Genomic DNA, 24341 nt, shown 5'->3' with positions numbered 1-24341 from the left:
ACAGTCTTGTCAAGATTAGCATGGTGTTCCTTTCGTCCGAAAATATGGTTGAAACTACTTTTGGTTTATGGGTGGTCATTTGTTGCTGTATCTCTCGTGAAAAGTGTTTACATAGCGGTCCTCTGTGAGGTCTTAAGGATACCATTAAGTTCTGTAACTTGAAATGTGGAAGCATAGTAGACACTGACAACGAAACATAGAGAACAGAGGGGCTCAAATGTAAACATAATAAGTGAACCGTTGTAGTTGTTGTCTACACTTCCTTAGATGCTTTTTCTCCCCTGTATTTCCTCGTCTGTTCTTTCACTGAAGCTGTCTGTGACCTTGGGGAGTGTCCTTTGCAGTTGATCGGTAGGTTCAGGTCAGCTGTATGAGTGTAGCCCTCTGGGAGTGGCACTTAGGAAACTGTCCTTTGCAATTGATCAGCAGGCAGCCATGAGTAAAAGGTAAAACTTCCCTTTATTCCATTGTATTCTTCTTCTCATCCTATTCGTGACATTTCCTGTGGCTCCTGGAAACTTTTGTTTTGATTCTGTCCGTAACAACAAAATTACCCTTAAAAGTAATCAATATATTGCCCCAAATGTCCTTCCTTGGTCCCAAGGTTCAATATTTTCCTACCGGATGGGGGTATTGCCATCAGTACAGCTCACGTTGTGCACTGTACGCATTACTGAAGGGTCTTTGCAGCGTCCCTTCGGCCCCTAGCTGCAAACTCTTTCATTCCTTTTACTGTACCTCCGCTCATATACTCTTTCTTCCATTTGACTTTCCACCCACTCTAACAATTGTTTCCGAGTGCAACTGCGAGGATTTTCTCCTGTTACACCATTAAAAACCTCCTTATTGTCAATTCCCTGTCAGCACTGAATGACCTTGTAGTTCTCAGCGCTTGGCCTTTGACCTAAATTCTGTATTCTATTCTATTCCAGTCTGTTCATCCGTCACTTGTAAGCAAATAGATGGATTAAGCTTTGAAACCGCCTCACGCAAATGAAACTTCAAACTCTAGAATCTGCAAGATCAAAGTTGAAATTTTTGATGCTGGTCACGCATGGTTTTGGGGCACGATAATGGTATGCCGATGACTCTTGTAGAATGACTCTGGAAATTAAATTAATGGAAGTGGAGGGAGGGAGATAGTGGTAAGGGGGATGAGAGGTGACATTTTATTTATTCTGCTTATTATATTCCGACGCATAGTATCTGGACTCAGAAATTTCTCCCCAAAGGCGTTTTTGTTTCTTTGCCCACATGTCATCGTGATCATAATGATTTGGGTCGTCTTTGTCGTAAAGGTATTTAGATAAATTGTGTTTTGCGTTTACCTAGCTTTTGAAGGCTTCGTAATTAAACAAAGATTTCAGATTTCACATGGTTGGTTTTAGATGATAAATGTTCTAGTTTCCAAATGTTTATATCCTTTTGTGTATGGTACTTATTTTTCCAAAAGGAATCGCTTTTAAGTAATCTCCGTTATGGGAGGTGAATGTGGTAAACGGCTTTTTTTTTGTAGCAGTTCGGCAGAGTCGATCGCAAATTATTTGTACTAGAAAAAAAAATAATCTGTAAACAAAGCATTTAGGAATGACTTTCGGAGGAATTGCTTAACATTTTCGTGGGAATGGTTCCTTACAGAGATTACCAAAGGGAAAGTTGCCATCAAACTCGATCTTATTCCTGTTTATTCAGTAAAAGGAAGCGATGTCAGGGTGTGACAGGTCCAGCAGAGCTGGTCATACTGTAAACGCCATTATCCGAACTGCCTTGAATTATATCATTAAACTTGGTATTACTAGAAAAGTTGAATTGGGATGGAATTCCCACCCATCCCCGCCGACCGTTCCCCTGTCTGTGACTAAATGTCTAGATAATCACGTCCTTGATTGAAACTCCACAAAAATTGACGTAAGTCCGCGTTGCTCTTCTAGTTGCCTTGATAATACTTTGCCTTGAGCGGTATTTGTTTAATAGCAGTGTACTGGTTGACATACGTACATGAAGCGTCTGTTTCCGTGTTTTGGAACTGCAGCGCTTCGAGCCTAAATGGGCAACAGATTAATGCATAACTTTGAAAGGAGTATATACAATTAGCATAGAAATAAATACCAAATGGTGTATTATTTGTAATTATGGTTAATGCTTCATGTGTGTAGTGCCCATCATTTCTGATTCAGGGTTAATGAGCAATTGAGTTATCTAAACACAAACTTTGCTTATCATATAAATATTCAGTTGGTTAGTGACATATTGTGCAATTCATGATCGACAAAATAATACTGCCGAGATCGGAAGGACAGATTAAGGAACGCAGTCACGGAAGTTAAGTGGGTCGTCTGGAATCAAAGATTTTAGGTCATGATGCTTCTTCCTCCTTCGTGGCAAAATGCTGTGTACTGACGCTGCGGATGAGCAGCTTCTAAGCTTAGAACGGCATCAGTAGGAAGTTGGATCGAGCTTTAGCTTTGCCGTGTAGCTTGGACTCGAATTTTGTCTGTCAGGGGATTTCCACTGAATAAATTAACTCGTTTCATTTTAATTTGTCGGTTTGTACCAACGTTGCAAGTAAGATTTAAGTGACTTACGAATTTTTCCTGTAGATTTTAGTGACTTACGAATTTTTCTTGTAGATTTAAGTTACTATTACGAATTTTTCCTGTAGATTTAAGTTACTATTACGAATTTTTCCTGTAGATTTAAGTTACTATTACGAATTTTTCCTATTTTTGCTTACGAATTTTTCCTGTAGATTTAAGTTACTATTACGAATTTTTCCTGTAGATTTAAGTTACTATTACGAATTTTTCCTGTAGCTGTAAGTGACTATTACGAATTCTTCCTGTAGAATTAAGTAACTTACGTATTTTTCCTGTAACTTACAAAATCGAATGTGTCCTTCAGTATTACCAGCCCAACTTCCAAAATCGGCTCTATAAAGAAATAATATATAATAAGCGTTGCAGTGCTTCCTTCTTTCAGTTTTCTTGGCTGACTGAGAGAACCCAGCCTTTGAAAAGGCTGGGCGTCTTGTTGTTAAACGTTAAAGGAAGTGACTCATGCCTTTTGTTATGATAGTAGGAGACACACTGTGGGAGGAGGAGTTTATTGCCTTGTGTGTGCGCGCGTGTGTGTATGTATGTGTGTTTGTGTTAAGTGAACGCCAAGGTTGGGGTGGATGTTGCCCTCTTCCAGCATGGCGGCTGCATCGACGTTTCGCCTTATGTTGGCTTCCTACGTAGAAATGTATTCGTGGGCTATGATTGGCCCCTAATAAATACAAAGATACAAAGATACTCATTGTTATTGTCGACTCTTTGTAGTTCTCAGTCATCAAGTGGTGTAAGAAAGGCAGTACTACAAATGGCGTTTGATATTTACTGCATTATTTTGGTAGGCGGATAATTATTCGGGAATAGAGGAGTATATTCATTGGTTGTTTGCAAACAAGTTAAGGCTCATGTTTTACACTGGAAGGCAAGGGTACAGTTATATAAGGTTATGTAACTTATTATCGTATGATTTAAGACTTGGATTGTATGTAAACAGGCCCACCGGTTTGTTTAATTTCAGGTTATTTTGTTAAATGAATATAATATTCAGTTTAAAATGTTTAGTAGTTAAATTCCGCTCATAATCTTTTCGCTTCCTGGTGCATTTATTCTTAGGTGGGGTGAAACCAGATCTTACCTAATTAAGCTCATCAATTATTGCCATAGTTTGTTAATAATATTCGTATGTGAGAAGGAATGATGCGAATTCCTTGTTACTCACAAGGCATTTTGATAGAAAAGACATCTCCCGGTTCAGTGAAGGGATAAAAAAATTGCTCATCCTATCATTATTTCTCTTAAATAAGTGCTTACTTAAAACATGTCCATGTTGCTGATTGTTTTTAATGGCCTGACACAGCTAGCGATGACGTAACTCGTTTCACGTTGTTTCAGAGACGGTACAGAAAAAGTTTTTTTTTCTATGACTATTTCCGCCATGAGTCATGTTGCGTCATGCTCATTGTCTCGAGCTGGAGTTTTGAAGTTTTAAATACCAACCATGTCTTGATTGATTTTTATTTATTTATTTATTTATTTTTACATTTGGGTCTGTTATTAATAGGTAGATTCTGACAGAGAACGCTGAATATTTAAATTAGCTCATGACTTAGCGTACTTCTGAATAACTTTACATCCAAATAATTGACGAGAAAGAATGTTGTGGGCGATTTTTTTTTCTCCTTGTTGGCATGCATCCATTTAAATGAAAACTACACTTAACTGTTCGTTTCCTTTCTCCTCGGGTAATGATGAGAAAGTAGCAGTGATGACAGTGTGTGTGTATATATATATAATATATATATTATATATATATAGAATATAATATATATATATATTTAAAATATTATATATATATTATATATATATATATATTATAGAATATATAAATATATTATTATATTATAATATATGTCATACCACTGCTACTTTATATTTATATATATATATATATATATATCTATATAATATAATATTTATATATTAATAATATATTATATTATTATATATATAATACTGTCATCACTGCTACTTTATTTATTTATATATATATATATATATATATATATATATATATATATATATATATATATATATATATATATATACTGTCATCACTGCTACTTTCTCATCATTACCCGAGGAGAAAGGAAACGAACAGTTACGTGTAGTTTTCATTTAACTAACGACATGCTCATAATTTCCGTCTTATGTCAACTGAAACACATTGTATTTGTCAGAATACTGGCCTTCTTACCCCGTCTGCGATCGATCATGGGATTATCACTCTAGACCAATATACAAGAGTTGTCATGAGAAAGTTCAGCTTACTGAATATTATTATGTAAAAGGTCTTAGCATACATGTGCAACAAAGGGATAAAAGACCAGCAACTTAATGAACGAACATTACTCAGAGAATGGTCAAAATGAAACGTTCGGAAATAAAGGTGACCTGGGGTCGTTTTTATTCGTATGACCTTTCTCGTGTTTTTGCAGTGACCCTCAGGGAAAGGAAGGATAGTGTGTGTTTTTCAACATTTAAAATCACCATTAATATATTTGCTGAAAGTTTAGGAAAAATTTTGGTTGATCAGTATTCTGAAGATACTGGCCTTTAAGGAATATAACAAAACTCTTTTGGGCATTTATGTGAACTTTTAATGTACTTAGACCTCAAAACTAACGTTTGTCTTTCAGTGTAGTAAAGACATCACCATTTTATGATTCATATAAAAGAAACAAATTGGTCGTAAACAAGACGACTGTATTTTGTATTTCTTTCCTTTTACAGGTAAGTGGCATTTGTGGCTCCCAACAAATGACTCTGCCCGGGGGGGGGACTGTAAGTAGTGCAATGACCAGTGTCTTTACCGAGTTGCGTAATTAGTCGTAATGAAGAAGGGTTTCCGAGCTGCTAATAACTGTGGTTGCCCGCACACTCACACACAAATGGAGAAGCCCAGGCAATAAGTTCATGCCTGGGGTTTCTATTTTTAAAATTTTGTTCTCATCTTGACGTGACCTCATTTGGGTATTTGTCTTGGAGATAGTGGTATTCCAGTTCGAAGCTTCATTTGACTTGGTGAATGCCCCTTTTTATATTGTAAAATAGTTGTGTCGGACGATACAATTATACGGTGAGATTTATAACTTGTTCAACATTTTTGGTGTTAAGCAGAAAATATTTTTTTTTTTACTAGCCTGTAATGTCAGCAGAATTATCACGAATTACACGCAGTATCAGTAGAGATGTCGTCCGGTCATCCGCACCAAAGAAATTGAACTTATGAAAATAAAAACGTTTGTCACTCATCCTCGAAGCAGAAAAATATCCTCTTCCTGCGTTAAGGATATTATATCCTGCTTCCTTGTGCATTACAGACCTTAGACACTGTGGTCTCACTGTCGTTGAACCCTGGTTAGCCGCAAAGGGAAGAATAATTGTGCAGACCCTGTGCGCTAAAGAAGTCATTGCACGCTCAAGTGCCCCAGTAAAGCGAACTTATCTTGATTTCGTGTTAAATGATGTATGGATAATAGTTCTGTGTGAGAAGGTCATTGGAAAGGACTTCAGTTACGTGTGAATTACGAAGAATTGACTTATGAAAGTATCAAATGTTTTGGGGTGTCATATAATTATTATTATTATTATTATATTATTATTATTATTATTATTTTATTATTATTATTATTATTATTATTATTATTATTATTATTATTATTATTGGGACAATCCGCAAATGCAAGCTCTAACAGAACAGGTCTCCTGGGAAAAAGAGGAAAATTATGACGGTTAGAGTAAACTATAAAAAATAGTGCTTCATTATAAATAAATGCTAATTTCCAAATATCCATGGAATCTCTTTCAAGTACAGATTGGGTAATGCCTCAACCTTCGCCACCGCTAAAAAATAAATTCTGACACAAGACACGTACGAAGGCTCTCCATTTTTGTGAGGCATCTGACCAGAGACTGTACTTGTTGTTGCAATTGAACATTATTACCCTAACGTTCCACGTACCTTTTAGGTACAAGATAAAACGGACCTCTCTTATCAGTGTTCCTGCTGCATCACAGAGCAAGAGTTGTTTGCTGTTACTTCTGGAAGCTTACGGTTGGCGATGGCGTTGTTCACGATTGTGGAGTGTTTAATTAGAGCAAGTTTTTAAGACAAGAGTGTTCCTTTTGTGTCAGTATTTCTCTCTCTCTCTCTCTCTCTCTCTCTCTCATTTTAGAGAACTGAATTTCCTAGCGGCCCCATTATTGAACCAGAAGTAAATAGAATGATGCTTTTGATGCTTTAAACATCGCCAAGGCCACGAGGAGCATCACAATTTTCATCGACATTGGTGTCACTGATGAATCGTGCGAAGACGAGAACAAACCGGCACCGCACATTTACAATTATTTAAGCCAATAAAGTGACACTTATTTAATCTAATAAATATACACTTAAAACCAATAAATTTACACTTATTCTATTATATGTACATTTAAAGCCAATAAATTTACAATTAACCCAACAAATTTGCACTTAAACCAATGCATTTTCACTTATTTAAACCAATAAATTTGCGATTATTTAAACCAATAGCAAAGCCTTTCGTAGAAATAATACAACAAAAGAGAAAAAATCGGGCTTTTAAATCGCTAATATTAATCCGTGCGCTAATTTTAAATCGGCTCATTAAGCCCGCGCAATCTCGAAAAAGGTCGCATTGAGCAACGGGGGATTTGATCCGCAGATTCTGCAGAGGGAGGGAGAGGCTGAGAAACCTCCCAGCATGGCGACAGAGAAAGAGGATCCATTGAAACCAAACCTCACACAGCAGCTGTGTCGTGCAAAGCGTGTGCAGTTCTTTTTATTTTTTTTTATTTTGAGGATACATGAGGATAGATTTTTGTTCAACTTCTTTTGTAATTTAAAGAAGGTTAGACGGAGAATTAAGATTTTTTTTTTATAAAGTTGAAAGGGCATGCACATTTCCGAAGGACCTTTAAGTTTGCAGAAAAATTTTGGACTCTCTCTCTCTCTCTCTCTCTCTCTCTCTCTCTCTCTCTCTCTCTCTCTCAAGAGAGCAACTCGGGAATATATGCAAGTTTTTTTTTTTTTTCCCAATGTGTAGGATTGACATACTTAGCACTCCATGTGTTGTGCATTTTTGCTGTCCCTTTATTGCAATGTGCTTGAGAGAGAGAGAGAGAGAGAGAGAGAGAGAGAGAGAGAGAGAGAGAGAGAGAGCTTATTATTCTTGTATGACGAATGCAATCGCTGACTTGTCCAGGACAGTCGATATTTTTTGTCCTGTTGTTATCCGGGATATCAGATGTCGATATGCTGGTAGGGTCACGGGGCGATATGAACCGTCGGGTTTGCAGGGGGAGGGATTGATATGACAGTTCACGCCCACCTCCTCACCTCCCCCTCTTATCTTTCCTCCTCCTCCTCCTCCTCCTCCTGCTCGTCTTCCAGTGCGTCCTTGGGGATTATATTGCAGAAGATGTGACCCCCTTTTCTTTTTAACCGTTCCTTCATCCCCTGTTCTTTTACGGACTTATTCATAGACTCTCTCTCTCTCTCTCTCTCTCTCTCTCCTCTCTCTCTCTCTCTCTCTCTCCACCCCTTGCTTACAGATGTTTTCCTCCTCTTTCTCTCTTCAGTTTTTTTTTTTTTTTTTTTACAATATTTATCTTTCTCAGGGTCAAGAATATTTTCAATATTTAAATTTTTACTTCAGTTTTTTTTTGCCATGATTTTTTTGGTCAGATTTTTGTAATATGATATTTTTTTTGTAAAATTTCTTCGTTTTTTTACATGAAGTTACATATCTTGTGAGGAATCCTTGGGTCTTGTAGGTAAATTATCTTGATCAGTAGCCAAACAAACAAGTGACGGTCGGTGGATTATATGGGTTACAACTTTCACTTGCGGTTAAGTGCGCAAGTTTATCGAAGTGACTTTCGCTGAATTATTTACGATTATTATCTCTTGCCAACTTCACTCACACCTTTGGCGATATATTGCCCAAAGGTTTCTGCAACATTTGCTGGCGCTTTTACTGTATCATATTTCTGCAAAATACTGCAATTTAATGTTACATGTCCTCGTTATACAAGTTTTATCTATCTGTCCGTATCAGAAATGGGAAAATGTCAGATGAAGAAAGTTTGTTTATGTAAACTTCTGACTTTAAAAGCAGATGATTTCAGAAATGTTTATTAAATTTAAAGAATAAAGTATGAGATAAAACTTTTTCTAAAAAAATTTAAAAAGAAGAGAGACAATATCTTGAATAGCGTCATTGTAGATTGTAAAAGCTAAACAAGGAATAAAAGAAAGCAAAATGGGTGTCAAAGTAAATAACAGTGTTTACTGATCTTAACATGCTTTTAGATATGGTGCAAGCATAGATCAAGCATATACATATTCAGAGTTTCCCTCTCCATAAAAAAAAGATGCGACACACTTTTTGTTTAGGGAACACAGTGTACACTCACAAGAAGAACTGTGTAAGTAGGAGTGTTGGGTGTTTATTATCTCGAGGGAGATCTCTCACGCTGGACTGAATCCTCTGGTGCGTGGAATGTTAGTTCGAGACACTGACTGACAAAGCCACGGTCATGACTGGCGTCTTTCTTGTTACTTGGGGGAAATATCCATGTCACTGTTAGTGTGTTCATGTATATTTTTTTTTCTGTTACTAAGGGGAAAGGCTCATTTCACTGTTAGCTTTGTCGCAGTTTTGTTATTAGTTGTACTTTCGTATAAACTTTGCTTCCCCAACTAAAGTTGAGTTTATTTTCTACTCCTTAATACCTAGCTCAAGGAGATAAGTTTAGCCTATACTGTTTAGTTATATTTTGCTACAGCTTACGTTTACTCAATGTTAGTCCATTTGTTCTTGTGATAGCTGGAACATATTCATGATAGCTTGGTGAATATGTGATACTCAAAATTGGTTTGGCCCTAAGGTTTGTATTTTTTATTTCTTTTTTAAGTTGAGGTTATTATTGAATTCAATTATGCTTTTTTAGACACTGAACAGAGAAGTCCTAGAGGTTTAAAATGCAGCTGATAAATTAGGCTTAACTGAAAGGCCAGTTATTTACTTTTTATTAGGTCTCCTTAATTACTTTACACATTCCATCTCTTTCTCCGCCCTAACCCTGTATTTCTTCATTTTCTTCTTATTCTTCTCAAGGATATTCTAGTTATATATATAATATTGTTTAATGTTAGCTCTGTATTCAACTTCGCCGTTACTCCTGAGCCACATCTACAACCTATTTCCTTCTCATAAAAAGAAAAATAAAAATCCTTCCAAACTCTTGGAGGCATCTGTTCTCTCCATTTGGTTTTTTTGCATTCTTCTTTCCTCCCTCGAGTTTCTTCGCCGTTGTCTGTAAAATTCCTTCCCTTTCGCCCGCGGATTCTTGGCGAAATTTCTGACAAGGGTCGGGTCATCGCCGTCATCGGTTAGAAAGCGCGTCCCCCACCGCCCTGGGGATAAAACCGGAGAGGAGAAAGAAAGGCCCCACCAGGATTTCACCTCTCCGGGTCCTGGCGCGGTTGCCTGCCCGCTGAAGGAATGTTGCCAAAACATTCCTCGCGATTTTGTTCGACATTACTATCGCTGTAGTGGTCATTACTTTGTAGAATTGTATCGGATTTCGTTTTGAAATGTAGCGACGATACACATTTTTTCTTATTTGCTTCGTAAATAATACCCTTTTTCTTCTTACTTCTCTTAATTTTTCTTTTAAAATGTACATATTTCATATCTTCTTATTTTCTTCTTAAATGATACACAATTTCATATCTTCTTATTTTCTTCTTAAATGATACACAATTTCATATCTTCTTATTTTCTTCTTAAATGATACACATTTTCTTCTTATTTTCTTCTTAAATGGCACACAATTTCATATCTTCTTATTTTCTTCTTAAATGATACATAATATGTTGTTTTTAATGCTTTTCCTGTTCTTAGTCTGTCCCAACACAGTCTTTTCACTTTAAAAAATCAATAATTTTAAGATAAACAAAGAACAGGTCGAGATAAAATCACCTCACCGTGAAAAATTATTTTTATTGCTCCCTTCAAGCACTTTGCTTATTTGCCATAATTCATTAGACCTTTTTTTTTTTTATTAATTGACATTAATTTATATTTTTGAATTTGTTTACGCTTCTGTCTTTTAACTTTTTTCTTTTTTTTTCTCACGAGGTTCCCTAGTGGATATTCCAGTCACATTCCATTCCATTCAGTACAACTCTCTCTCTCTCTCTCGCTCCTCAGCCCTCTCTCTCTCTCTCTCTCTCTCTCTCTCTCTCTCAGGGGAGGGCCTGCTGAAGGAGTGAAAGTGGTCAAAGACAAACCACTTCAGTGCGGTCAAACCCTCGGTTCAAACCCGCAGGAATTTATGTATGGTAGATGGGGCGGTGGGGGGGGGGGGGGGTGGCGGACACGACCTGGGAGTTCCGTAGTCTTTATTGTAATTCCGGCTTTGAATTGTTTATGTAAGAGTAGAGGTGTGTGTGTGTGCGTGTGAAGTAAACAATCTTGTTTGCTCCTCCGTAGTTATAGGTAGATGTTTATCATGTTTGTGGACTTGTTTTGATATTCCCGGACAGAGAAATGTATAGAAGCTGTAAATTTGTAATTTTTTTTTCTTCAAAGGGATGTTATTTGATGCTTCGAGGGTTTTGATGTATTCAAAACTCTCTCTCTCTCTCTCTCTCTCTGGATTTAAGAGTTTGAAAATCACTCTCTTATGTTTGAAATGCGAGTGACATTTTCAAGAAAAGTTTCCGTAGGGGGTTAGTGGCACCAGTACATCTCACGTGGTGCACTGTAGGCGTTATTGAAGGGTTTTTGCAGCGTCTCTTGGGCCCCCAGCTGCAGCCTCTTTCATTCCTTTTATATACCTCCGTTCCTATTCTTGTTTTTTCCATCTGATTTATCACCCTCTCTTAACAACTGTCACTGTGCAACTACGAGGTTTTCCTCCTGTTACGCCTTTCAAACCTTTTAGATAATTTACCTTTCAGCTTTCAGCGCTGAAGGACCTCATAGGTCCCAGTGCTAGGCCAGTAGCTTGCGGGAGCCCCCGAGGTTCTCCTACGGGCGGTGGGGGGAGGGGGCATGCGACTTTTTCCAAACGGGTATCAGAAGTTCCGAGTTTCACTTTGGTCAGGAGGTGAAGGTTCGGATGCCTATGTTCTGCTGGCTGTACTTACACGGGCCTTTGGGGAACTGGGGGCTCATAGATGTCGTCAGACGTGAGAAAATTTCTTAAATGCTTAGTGCAGGAAGGTAAACGTTATTCCTGAATTGCTTGCAGACTTCAGTATCAGTATCAGAAATATTTAAAGCTTTATTCAGAGAAAAATATTGACCTTAAATGGCTTGCATTTCAGAAGTATGAATTAGCAGAGAATCTGTAAGTTTAAGGAGAATTCAAAATCTATTTCATGTCAGTGTCCGAATGACTGGAATGATTCTAGTTTAAGATGAATTACCACGGAGTATATTTTACTCTAGGCTTATTTGTGGAAATTTTTCAGACCTGATTTCTCGTTAAAAATTTTTTTTTTGGAATAGCTATATATAGTTACGCAAAACCTTAAAAATGAGTATTTAGTAGAATTCCTAAAAAAAAATATTTGAAAAAGTATTGTATGCTAACAGAATCTGCTTAATTTCTAGTGTCGATGACCATGGATCTTGGGACGCCAGTTTATAGTAATAAATCAGTCTTTTCTCAGTTGCCAGTGTAGTTTTGAGAAGACTTTAGAAGCCACTTTTATTTTTTAATGAAAGTTAATTTTCATGTGACAATTCATTGTTATTATTTTGTTTTACGAACGTATTATGGTGGCTTACCTATAGCTGTAGTGGCTTCGTCTCAAAGAATACCCACATTTTTTTTATTTTGTGCAAAAAAGAGAGGATACGAAATTGTGGGAATGTCGCATATTGTTTATCCAAACCATTAACTGCAAAAAAAATGCAATTTGTTCGTTGTTTCCTTTCATTATGCAAGAATATATTCTTGCATAATCACATAATGTCGGGGTAATCGATGTTTGAAAATGATTTCTCGAGTATTGATTAAAAAACATCAATTTCTGTAACGGAACTGCATAGGTGAAAGCGGACGTTTGGCCGAATATTTCGTGCGGTTATTTCAAATACAAAAATCAAGCTCTCTCACGAAAGTGCGTGTGCCTGCGCATGTGTGTATGTGTGTGCGCGCTTGCATGCTTGCATTCTCAAAGTATCCGTGTTATGCCTTGTAATATACATGACGTCATGCAAGAATTTAGAACCGCGTTTTTTGTCCAAATGTGATTCACCCTTGTATACTGGACGTCCCTATAGCGGAATCTATTGTGTTTATGCTTGGCGTAGAATGCCTTGGAACAGAAGAAACGGAAAGAAAGATTGGGAGACCAAGAGAATATTGAAATGGAAAGGGTTAAGACAGGAGGAAGGCGGTGAGGGGGGAGGGGTGTTTGTGGGGTGTTGAAACTGAGGGAAATTGACCCCCACCCTCTCTACCTTCTCTCTGTTCTCCAGCCTTGAACTGATAGAACTTCCTCTCTCGTTTGTTCTGGTTGGTCTTGCTTTCATGGTGCAGGATTGTGTGCTGGTGAGGGGCATTTGTCTTTGCTAATCGTTTCTGGGTGTAGTTCCTGTCATTGAATGCCATGTGTAAATTAATCTTGATGATGAAGAAGAAGAAGAAGAAGAAGGGATATTTTGTATGGGATTTATTTTTTTCTATACAGGTTCATTTCCTTATTTCACTAATCCACCGAGTACTTTAAAAGTCTGGTCCATTACACCGCAGAGATGTGTCTCGAAATATGTAATGGTAATCGTAAATGCTATGAAACGGTGCTAACAGTCAGAGCTTTGAGACGTCAGTGCTAATAGTGTAAGCCTTGAAATATTAATGGTGGTAGTAATGATAATACAAATATTATTTTCTCCAGCACTATTTCCTTTTGGATTCCTGTTCGTGCTTGATGTTTTTTTTACGACCGTATTTTTTTTCTCTTCACCTCGTCTCATTTTCTTACTTAAAAATTTTACTAGAGGTTAGGTCAGGGTCACAGTAATAGACATCATTGTTTCCCTTTCCCTTCAGGTCTGCGAAACTGATCTCTTGAATTAATTTTTCCTGGTCCCATTCGAAGGTCAAAACACTGGATCAAATATATTTGTGATCGTCTGTCTTTATCATCATTTAAAATAAAATTTTGAACAAGGTCAGTTCCGATGGGAAAGAATAGAACCAGTATTTCCAGTTTTCGGGACGAGTAAGAAATGGATATTGGTGTAGAGGGTAGGTATTGAATGAGGAAATTGAAGGCAATAGAAGAGAACTGATTTTTACTATTATTATTATTATCATTATTATTATTTTTGAAGGGCCTATCGGTTAACCTCATATAACTTCATGACTGGTAATACGTTGGAGTCAGAGGCACTTAACTCCCTGTTACTCATTCGTATTCTGAAATAAGAATTCTTAAACGACACTGGAGCGATTGTAGCTCATCTCACGGATCTGAAGTTCAGGGAGGCCACGCGATTGATTGTTATGCGGCCGTAGGGTCGTCGCTTATTAGATGCCCTTCTTGAAGTGAAGTCAGGGCACGTGAATGTAAAATTGAACCCCTCCTCGCTATCTAAAGGGTCCTCGCGTCCAGAGGAATTTCCAAGGCAAAATCACTTCCGTCACCGTAGGATGCGCCAAGTTTGGAATGTCCGTGAGTGACCTCAATGTGAACGGAATGTAGACGGATCTAATTTGTAATGATAAGTGTAACCTATCGAAGTTAATTAAGCTTAGACATGCTGCAGGGTTAATGTAGATAGCATTAACACCAACAGTGAGTTTATTTTGAACGCTAAGCCATCCGGAACATGCGATTTCTGATTAACTCTCAGTTGTGCTTCTAAGAAAATCGGCCACTGCTCAGAATCTGTCAACATTTGGTCATAAACCATGAACTCTCCGGGTTCCATTTTTTAATGCTTTTACAATGGCTGTGAAGTCTAGGGGCGTTTGTTATATGACGTAATAAGCTATTAAAATTAAACACAGCGGGTATGAATGCATACATTCATGTTTGTATAACAGCGCTAACCTTCGGGTAATAATCTTTACTCCTAGGCTTGCCATCGTCCAATCCGGGTTAGTCTCTCTCACTATTGGCTTCTGTGTAATTGTACGGAATATCATGAAGGTCCGTAACGTTCCTGGAGTCGGGACTTGTCGTCTCGACCCTCTCATACGTTATTGCCATTTTTGATAGTATGTGTTTACTGGTTTTCAGTGAACTGTCTTTGCATCTTTAGATTTCTCGTCCTGTTTGCATTACTCATTTCCTTACTATGTATCATCCGCCTTTAGGATCGTATCTTCTGTTGTGCTTTCTAATTAACTTATATGCAACGCCTGTAATAATAATAGTAATCATTATCATCATCAAACCCCAGTGATAGCTGGCCGTCAAAACATAGATTAAATTTGACAGGATGAGGTTTTTTATTCTTCTCTCTTACGATTGTTTGAGTCACTGGAGTTGAGAGTTCGTCAGTGGATTCATATGTACCATAATTAATTTCAAATAAAAAATTTTTCTTGGTTTTATTTCTCTTATAACGACTAGAAAGAGAGGAATAAATTTGTAATATATTTTTTTTTCTTGAAGAGTGCGATTTTACTTTTTTTTTGTGGGAGTTGCTTTAACAGCATCATTTTCAAAAAGATAATTTCATTTTTTATAAATTACAATAATAGCGACTTTTCAGAAGTAGTTCAATTAAATTGAAATTTTTTTTATGTTTCCAGCTAAATTTAGTTTTTTTGCAGGGTAGTAGAGATTTATCTTCAACAACTGTGAAGTAAATAAGAGAATCCTAATAATGGCAACCTATTTGTTCATTTCTATTTTTACACATGTATTCCATCAATTGACGTAGGGTCAATGTACGATCTAGATATAATAAATGCAACTTCCCTTTAATGGAAGCGTGTAGCCCACTTTCACTCCTGTTGTAGTTATATCACCTGTGTTACTCGTTGTTGAACACACCTGAAGTTACACCTGCGTTGTATCCGGGTTTTACGAACGCTGTGGTACATTTGTCAATTCGTAGTAGTGTAATAGTTTGGGATTTCGGTTGAGATTATGTAAGAATGGGAGCTCTGGTAGGCGGTCATCTTCTACGTATGGATAATCTGGCTAATATCTGCTCGCGGTGTTCATCCTTCATTCAGCAGTTTAAGTTGAATGTGGCAGTGAAAGGGAAACGGCTTAACTTCTATATACATACATACACACGCACACATACATACATACATACATACATACACACACACACACACATATATATATATCATATATATATATATATATATATATATATGCGTACGTATTTCTCTCTCTCTCTCTCGCTCTCTCGGGTCTCTCTCTCTCTCTCTCTCTCTCTCTCTCTCTCTCATTTGTATGCTACAAATCTTGGTCCCTAGATTTCAGATCCTTGAGCTGGAACGACCAGAGAATACAGTAATGCCTTTAGTAGGGAGTTGATTACAAAGATAATGCAAAGTAAACAAAGAATGTGGGGGAAAATAGTCTGTTTGAATTTTATTCTCTATTTTTAATATAATGCAAAGTAAACAAAGAATGTGGGGGAAAATAGTCTGTGTTTGAATTTAAGTCTCTATTTTTTAAGGATGAAATTTATTGTTCTTGGTGAACATGATGTACTGAACAGGAAAAGGAAATACGACCCAGTTGCTCAATAGCACTAGCTAACCCTAACACCTATAGGCGTCCAAATAATGTCCGCTTTTCTTCTTCTTTTTAGTCATTTGCTAATGGCATTGTTCGTGGATAAAGCTGTATTTCCTGTCGCTCACTTTAGGTGTAAAAACGCAAATTCTGATTATATTGTTATTCATAACATCAGTAATGCCTCTTTTTTTTTATTTGTTCCATGGTAATTTTACCTCAAAAGTATTTACTTATTTTGGGCAGTATTTGTTACTCTGCCGTAGCCAGATAGCACTGTATAACTTTCATAATTTAAAGGAACGTCCGATTCTTACGTGTAAATGCTATATAACCGACTGATTTACTACCCTTACTCGGTGGAAGATGTAGAAGTAATGCTTCTCCATTCTTGTTTTTCCTCCAATAACCACCAATAATAATGACCTCGAGAGGTTCCGGCAGCCGCACCTTCAGTGACCACCTGTTGCTTACCTGTCCCTCAACTTGACGAAGAAAGAAATGTCGACAGCTTCTACACGACTTTCTCCTTTCTTTGTTTCGATCACCTGCTAACACTGGCCGAAGGCTGTGCTTGCTGGCCGATGCTCCGGGGGGAATATTAACGAAATTGCGACATAGGCGTTCCGCTAGTTAATCAGCTGAGCTCCTCGTGTTTCTTATTTAACGAGAGAGAGAGAGAGAGAGAGAGAGAGACAGAGATTAAAATCATTTGTCCTTGAGTTACTGAGTGACTGCTTGCCAGCGTTTGATAATGCTTCTTGGTCATGCAAACACGCAAGATGATGCTTATGGATGAATCCAGCTTGCATTCATATTCGTGTACTTTAAAACTTATTCATGTCATGCATGTAAGGCACTCGGTACACAGGCACTTTGACTGAAAGCTGTTTGTATTATCACAAAGCGTAATACATACAGCATGGCATTTGCTTTCATTATTCTGTACAAATTCTGGAGTAAACGATGTGATGAATATATTCTTTTTTACACAAATTTAGATACAGGTTGCAATAATTTAATAATATTGACATTGAATAATTGTCAGTAAGAACAGAGAAGAAAATAGTACAGAATTTTTTGTTTGATTTATGAATCAGAAGCATTTATTGAGAGAGAGAGAGAGAGAGAGAGAGAGAGAGAGAAGAGAGAGAGAGATGCAGTTGTTTCAGCGAGGGCTTCCATTCGTTGTTAATGAATAATTTTGAATCTTAAATGGAATACTGGAGACAAATGCTTATGCATCTTGCCAGTTGTAAATGAAAAGCCTGTCGGGTGAAGTGTTATAATTATTATTATTATTATTATTATTATTATTATTATTATTATTATTATTATTATTATTATTATTATTATTATTGGTATACAAGATTTTTCTTTATAGAGATAACAAGCTGGTTATTCTCACTTGGATGTGCGCTCCCTCACACACTCACACAATAACTTTTATGTATGTATATATGTGTGTAATTAAATCATTCACGTTTTCTAGAACTTGAAGAAGCTTATTGCCAACACATTTGAAAAATCAGAAATAGCAAAAGAATACTATAAATGTTTTGCCTCTCTCTCTCTCTCTCTCTCTCTCTCTCTCTCTCTCTCTCTCTCTCTCTCTCTTTCGTTGTCTTTCTTTTATGGTTTGCTGAGGTCTTGAAAGAACATTCTTCAGTCTTTCCAAATCCCCCTCATCAGTAATTGCGAAAGTGGTGATTGACAGAGCAGCAGTTTCACTTGTCTGTCAATCACGATCAATCATGCGAGACTCGGAGGCCATAATACTTGCTCTTGAAGCTTGTGGTCCGAACTTGCGCCATTCATTTCGCTGAGGAGGTAAATTGTAGTACCCAAATCCAGGTCTAAAGTGACCCAAATGTTTCATTTCGTTACGTAACCTTCGTTATTTAAACCCGTCAGCATTGGGTCTTGACCAGAGCGCTACCGTCGTATGGGACGCGAAGAACGAATCATTGAATGATCAAGATGAAGAGAGATTATTTCCTTCATAAAACTGATGGTTCTTTCTGTAACATGACCATTATGATGATTATGCCAGAAAATTCTTATAGTAATCCTTTCAGGTGTCTGGCTTTCATGTTATCCTCTGATGTAAACAGATCTTTACCTCTCCATGAAAATACAATGTATTTTTAAAAATTTGCGATGGCAAAAACCCACAAATGAAAGATGAGGCATCAGTGTAATTGCTGGAAAGAATGTTTGTGGGATTACAGGACTAGTTATTCATTCCTTTTTTAATCAATAAGTACTCCTCCGAGGGACCAGAATTAGCATGATGATATGGATCGAGCTTTGGCAGCATAATTACTAAAAGAAAAAATGAGAAAGGTCTTAGTAGATTTTCATCATTCTCCACTCTCGAGACTTGTCCTGTGTTGTCACCTGTGGCAGAAGTAAGATTCCAAGCTTTTGGTCAGAGATCGTCCGTTCTATCTTGACCTGACACCTTTTAAAAAGCGGATACACTTAGCAGTTCATGGAATTATCTGATGTAAGAGATAGTTTTAGTGCTTTTACTAAAATATTAAAACAGAAGAGGAAGTATCGTAACTTCTCAGATATCAAATTATAAAGGGTTTCGGACAACCTAGATGTAACCTTTCTCTCTGTCTTTCCCAAGTTGATTCCTCTGCAAATAGAGAGTAATTGATGTTTACGTGTTACAAAAATTTGTGTCGAAAACCTGTTTAAAAAATGTGGCCCCATATCTGTTTGTTGATTATTTTTCCCTGTCTTGCTCAAGTGATGAACCGTGAATGCACTCATTGTTTTAATGGGTCGGTCAACTCTGCCACATTTTCCTCAGAGCAGTGTAGTTCTTCCATGTAATTAGCCTACTTATTACAATGAGCAGTTTTGAGTTCACTGTGCTCAGAAAGTTAAAGGCAGCCACAAAGTAACCAGGACTTGATCAAAGGAAAACCTTTACACGTTGCAGTACCGGCTTAGAAATTTGGTACATTCGTAAATTATCCGGATCTTGACGAATATATGACAATTTGAAAATAAAGACAGAATCGAAATCATCATAATCATCATCCCTCAATCTTGTTTATTTTCAGAGGACCTTGAATATAGTATATATATATATTATATATATATATATATATATATATATATATATATAATATAATATATCTATATATATATATATATACATATACATGTATATATATATATATATATATATATATATATATATATATATAATTTGTGAAGGAAATGGCTTCATTTCTCCATATAGAACAGGGTCCTAGGGAAACTTTGAGACAGTTTATCTTGAAATATACTTGGTTATGCCGTTGTTGTGTGTGTGTGTGTGTCAGTCCTGCGATCTCTCTAATTACCGAAAGGTGAGAATGGAGGCAGTTTTCAAGACGCTGGGATCTCACGAGTTGAAAGTCGACATCATCCGTAGAGCGTCGTGAGATCTACAGGTTATTCGGGCGAGACGAAAACACCTGTGAGATAGGAATCAAGGTGGTTCTCAGATGTTGGATCTCTTGATCCCGTGGTGGCATCGGATGTCAGGGATCTGAGAGAGAGAGAGAGAGAGAGAGAGAGAGAGGAGAGAGATCCATGCAATTACGCTAATTAAACAGGTGATTCGTAAAGTTTGTTGGGCTTGAATGCAGTTGGCATTACTTTTTCTTTCTTTTCTGTTCTTTTTTATTTAGAAAGTTATTTTCTCGCCAATTTCTTTGTCTTTTCTGGTATTCTTTTCGCTGGAGGAAATAACATACCTAAATAAATAACTGACGAACCTGTAATAGAAAATCGGTGTTTAAGGATATATGTTGAACGTATTATTGGTGATGGTTGTTTAATCTAAAATTTAATATATTCGCCGCCATGTGTGTGTGAAGAGAGAGAGAGAGAGAGAGAGAGAGAGAGAGAGAGAGAGAGAGAGACATAAGTGTGCAAAAAGGTCTTACAGATCAAGGGTATTGATGAGGAGGTTACCGGCATCCTCGGAAGATAGCTATCACTAAGTAGGCCTTTTTTCCCCCAAAATTCCCATGACCGTGGCCCCCCTGGCTGTTTTCACAGCGTAACAATAGGTATTTTCTTGAGTGATTACTCCCTCGAACTCGCTGGTTTCCAACGAACACATTGGCTGGGATTATTTTGTGGTTGTGGTCTGAAGCATTTCTGGTTAGGCCTTTCGAGTTTACCAGCTGAGGCCGTTTAGAGACGTATTAACTTTTCGTAGGAGAGAGAGAGAGAGAGAGAGAGAGAGAGAGAGAGAGAGAGAGAGAGAGTATTTATATCATTGGAATCAATTTTTTGGACCATAAGAGCAAAGAAATAAATGCCAGAATAAATTAGCATAAGTATTTAGTTAGACTGGCTCAAAATATAAAGCTGTATTTATATGCAAATGAAAACTCACCTAGAATTGATTGGTCCCGTTGTTATGTAATAAAAAGACGTAATAATAGTCAAAAGAAACATCTCAGAATTTGCTCTGTTACAAATAACAAATTAAAATAGTCCAGGTCTACACACTTTTGGCCCCATTCTGCAGAGGAAGTTGAAGGAGGCTTGAAAGAGACACTTGAGATTATCTGTAATTCTTGCTGATGCCTTGAGGCTTTCCTTGTTAATCCAGTGCTTGAGTTAATCCATGACAGTTGTTCCTCGTCTGAAGATCACCCAAATGCAATGACATTTGCATGCACCAAAATGGGAATTTTCCATTTTGATTATACATATTAAACGAGTTTTCTCCGTAAGCTTTTTTCCGTTTTATGTAGTTCTCGAGAATGCCCCGCAGTAGATTCAGGAGATCTTGTATTCCTTTGTTTCTTTTCCTGGTGGCCATAGACGAGGTCTAAAGACCTTGGGCGTAGACTGTATATATAATGTATGTATATATATGTGTGTGTAAATTATACACACACACGTATATATAAGGCCGACGGGATAGGAACTGACTCCACTTATTTATTCTAGGCCCAGCGAAAAGATTGAAAAATGAAAGCGAAGCATAACTTGGATGAAAAGATTTTATTAACCAAGGGAACCCAAAGCAAGGAGAGCATTCCAAAGCATGGCAGTAGAGGGAAAGAAAAAGTAACGAACCGTGCAGTCCTGAGAGAAGGAAAATTACTGTAACATCATAATTTACGACTTACAGTAACCAAGTTGGCTGTTGTATATAATTACATATACATGACATCCGGAGTAACTCTTTTATGTAACTGGCGGTAGCTAATTGTGTTTTTGCTTACTCGGTGAAGTTAGTGTTTCATTGTTTTTCCCTGACTGAGGATTTTGAAAAGATGTCTGGTTCATGGGAGAGGTAAAAGGTCACGTCTGAAATGGCAGCTTTATGATTTTGTTAGCTAATTCTCTCTCTCTCTCTCTCTCTCTCTCTCTCTCTCTCTCTCTCTCTCTCTCTCTCCCCCCTAATCAATCTTAACAGTCTCATTAAACACAACAACACCGCTATTACACTGACCCAAATCAGAGACGTTGGCGACCATGTTGCAGCATTCTCTCCATTTCCCATAATGCCCGGGAGGACGTCGTTAGAGATTGCATCACCGCTAATCACGCAAACGGCCCCGCTTCACGATTCACGTCGAGAACTTGCAAAACACGTTGGAGCTCGGTTTTCGGCCGGACGCCTTATTGAATATGTTTATAATAATGGGTTCCAGTCGTTGACAGGCACTCAGTGTTTTCATATTTTTCTTAATATATGCGCAGTTGAGTTTCATAGAGAAAAACTTTATAATAGATTATTTTATTTCTCGCATCCTCTTTGTTGGTACTGTTCAGTTGTGTACATAGATTCATAAATTGTTCTATTGTCTTGCTTTATAGCGGAGAGTTTTGTACACTTGCGTTTTAAAGAATATTAAAGATGGAATATGTTTGTTATTAAGACATATGAATAACTAATCAGAAAACAAGCTCGGAGGAAGGGATGTGGGTTACATGTGAAGAATTAAGTAATCACATTGCTTGCGTGTGAGCTTTTTGTAAAATTTCTATTGTATATGGACAAGTCAGCAACTTATGTAGTTTCTCATGTGTGCTACTACAAGATTATGAGTGTTGTAACTCTCTCCGGGTAAAGTATAAAATTCATCGCTATATTATAAGCATTAGTAGAAATCGGGTTAGGCCAAAGAAATTTCTATGAAAGGTTTCTAGGTGGTAATGACTCAAGGTTCTTGCTTCTTGAGTGGCCAGCATGTTATCTTGAGTTAAAGCAAGGTCGAAGAGCATCTATAGAATCTCTTCCTCCACGCTTATGCCTGAATTGAGTCCAATTTCAGCTGAAGTCTTCCACTTCATTGCAGAAAGGATAGATTATTATGTGTTGCGGACGTTGAATGTATGTTTGGCCAAATGTCTTGCGTTTTCAAGGTTAGGGTAAAGTAAGGATTATGGGTGACTATACTCCTGGTTATGGACGATATACCTCATGACAGCTGAGCACTTATTGCAAATACGGAAACATTAAATATCACTCCATGAACTTGCTTTATACTTAGAAAACAAATGTGAGAGTTGAGAAGTAAATTCAAACTTCTATTTTTACAAAAGTCGATTGCGTAAAATGCAAGTCAAGTATCTGGTTCAGAAATAAGTATGGTAACTATGTATGATATATATATATATATATATATATATATATATATATATTATATATATATATATATATATATTATATATATATTTTTTTTTTACTAATGTATGTGAAATGATTTGTTGGTTTACTCATCTATATATATATATATATATATATATATATATATATATATATATATATATATATATATATATACATACATATGTTACAGTAAAATTTTAGCCTGTCTGCTGTATATTGCTAGGAATCTGATAATAGACTGCAGTTACCGCAATTACCGTAATTATATAAAAATTTATTATGGAAGGTAGTGAAGGCCACCAAGCTGGAGATAGTTAACTGATGTATTAAATATCAGACTTCCTATTCCACACACACACACACACACACACACACACACACACACACACACACACAGAATTATACGCTCGAGATCTTAAACTAGTTTCCAATCAGTATGAATATCTTTGAAGATTCCAGATTTCTAAGCATCTTATTTGAAAGATTCCAGCGTTTTAATTCAAGATCCTAAGCCTCGAAGACTTCATTGTTCCAGGATTCCAAACTTTGAAGAATCCGGGGGCACAAGATTCCAAATTCGAAAGTACGAAGATTGCAAAGATTGAAGATCCGAAGCTTGATTCCTTCAAAGATTCAGTGTTACTTGATTAAGAGCTTAACCGCAGTTCCAGAACCTAAGAACCAAAGAGTTTAAACAAATTCAAAGCCTCAAAGATAAATTTTGTTTCAAGGCACATTCAAAGTTTCAAAGATTGCAGACAAATTCAAAGCTTCAATGGTTACAGAGAAATGCAAAGCTTCAAAGGTTTCAGACAAATTCAAAGCTTCAAAGATTTCAGAGAAATTCAAAGCTTCAAAGATTTCAGATCAATTCAAAGTTTCAACTGTTTCAAGTCAAAATCGAAGTTTCAACTGTTTCAGACAAATTCAAAGCTTCAAAGATTTCAGACAAATTCAAAGCTTCAAAGATTTCAAACAAATTCAAAGCCTCAAAGGTTACAGATAAAATCAAAGCTTCAAAGGTTTCAGACAAATTCAAAGCTTCGAAGATTTCAGACAATTCAAAGCTTCAAAGGTTACAGACAAATTCAAAGCTTCATAGGTTTCAGACAAATTCAAAGCTTCAAAGATTTCAGATCGATTCAAAGTTTCAAATGTTTCAAGCCAAATTCGAAGTTTCAAAGGTTTCAGACAAATTCAAAGCTTCGAAGATTTCAGATAAATTCAAAGTTTCAAAGGTTTAAAACAAATTCAAAGTTTCAAGTAGTTCAAGCCAAATTCAAAGTTTCAAAGGTTTCGTACAATTCGAAGCTTCAACGATTTCAGG

General features: G+C 36.8%; 1 protein-coding gene across 1 annotated transcript in view; it reads left to right on the top strand.

The window, feature by feature from the left end:
* Positions 1 to 24341, top strand: part of LOC135217078 (uncharacterized) — a 399671-nt gene that overhangs the window by 326595 nt on the left and 48735 nt on the right.

This window comes from Macrobrachium nipponense, chromosome 7, assembly GCF_015104395.2.
Source record: "Macrobrachium nipponense isolate FS-2020 chromosome 7, ASM1510439v2, whole genome shotgun sequence".
NCBI lineage: Eukaryota > Metazoa > Arthropoda > Malacostraca > Decapoda > Palaemonidae > Macrobrachium > Macrobrachium nipponense.
The sequence above is the reverse complement of the archived record's forward strand: the minus strand, read 5'-3'. Positions and strand labels throughout refer to the sequence as shown.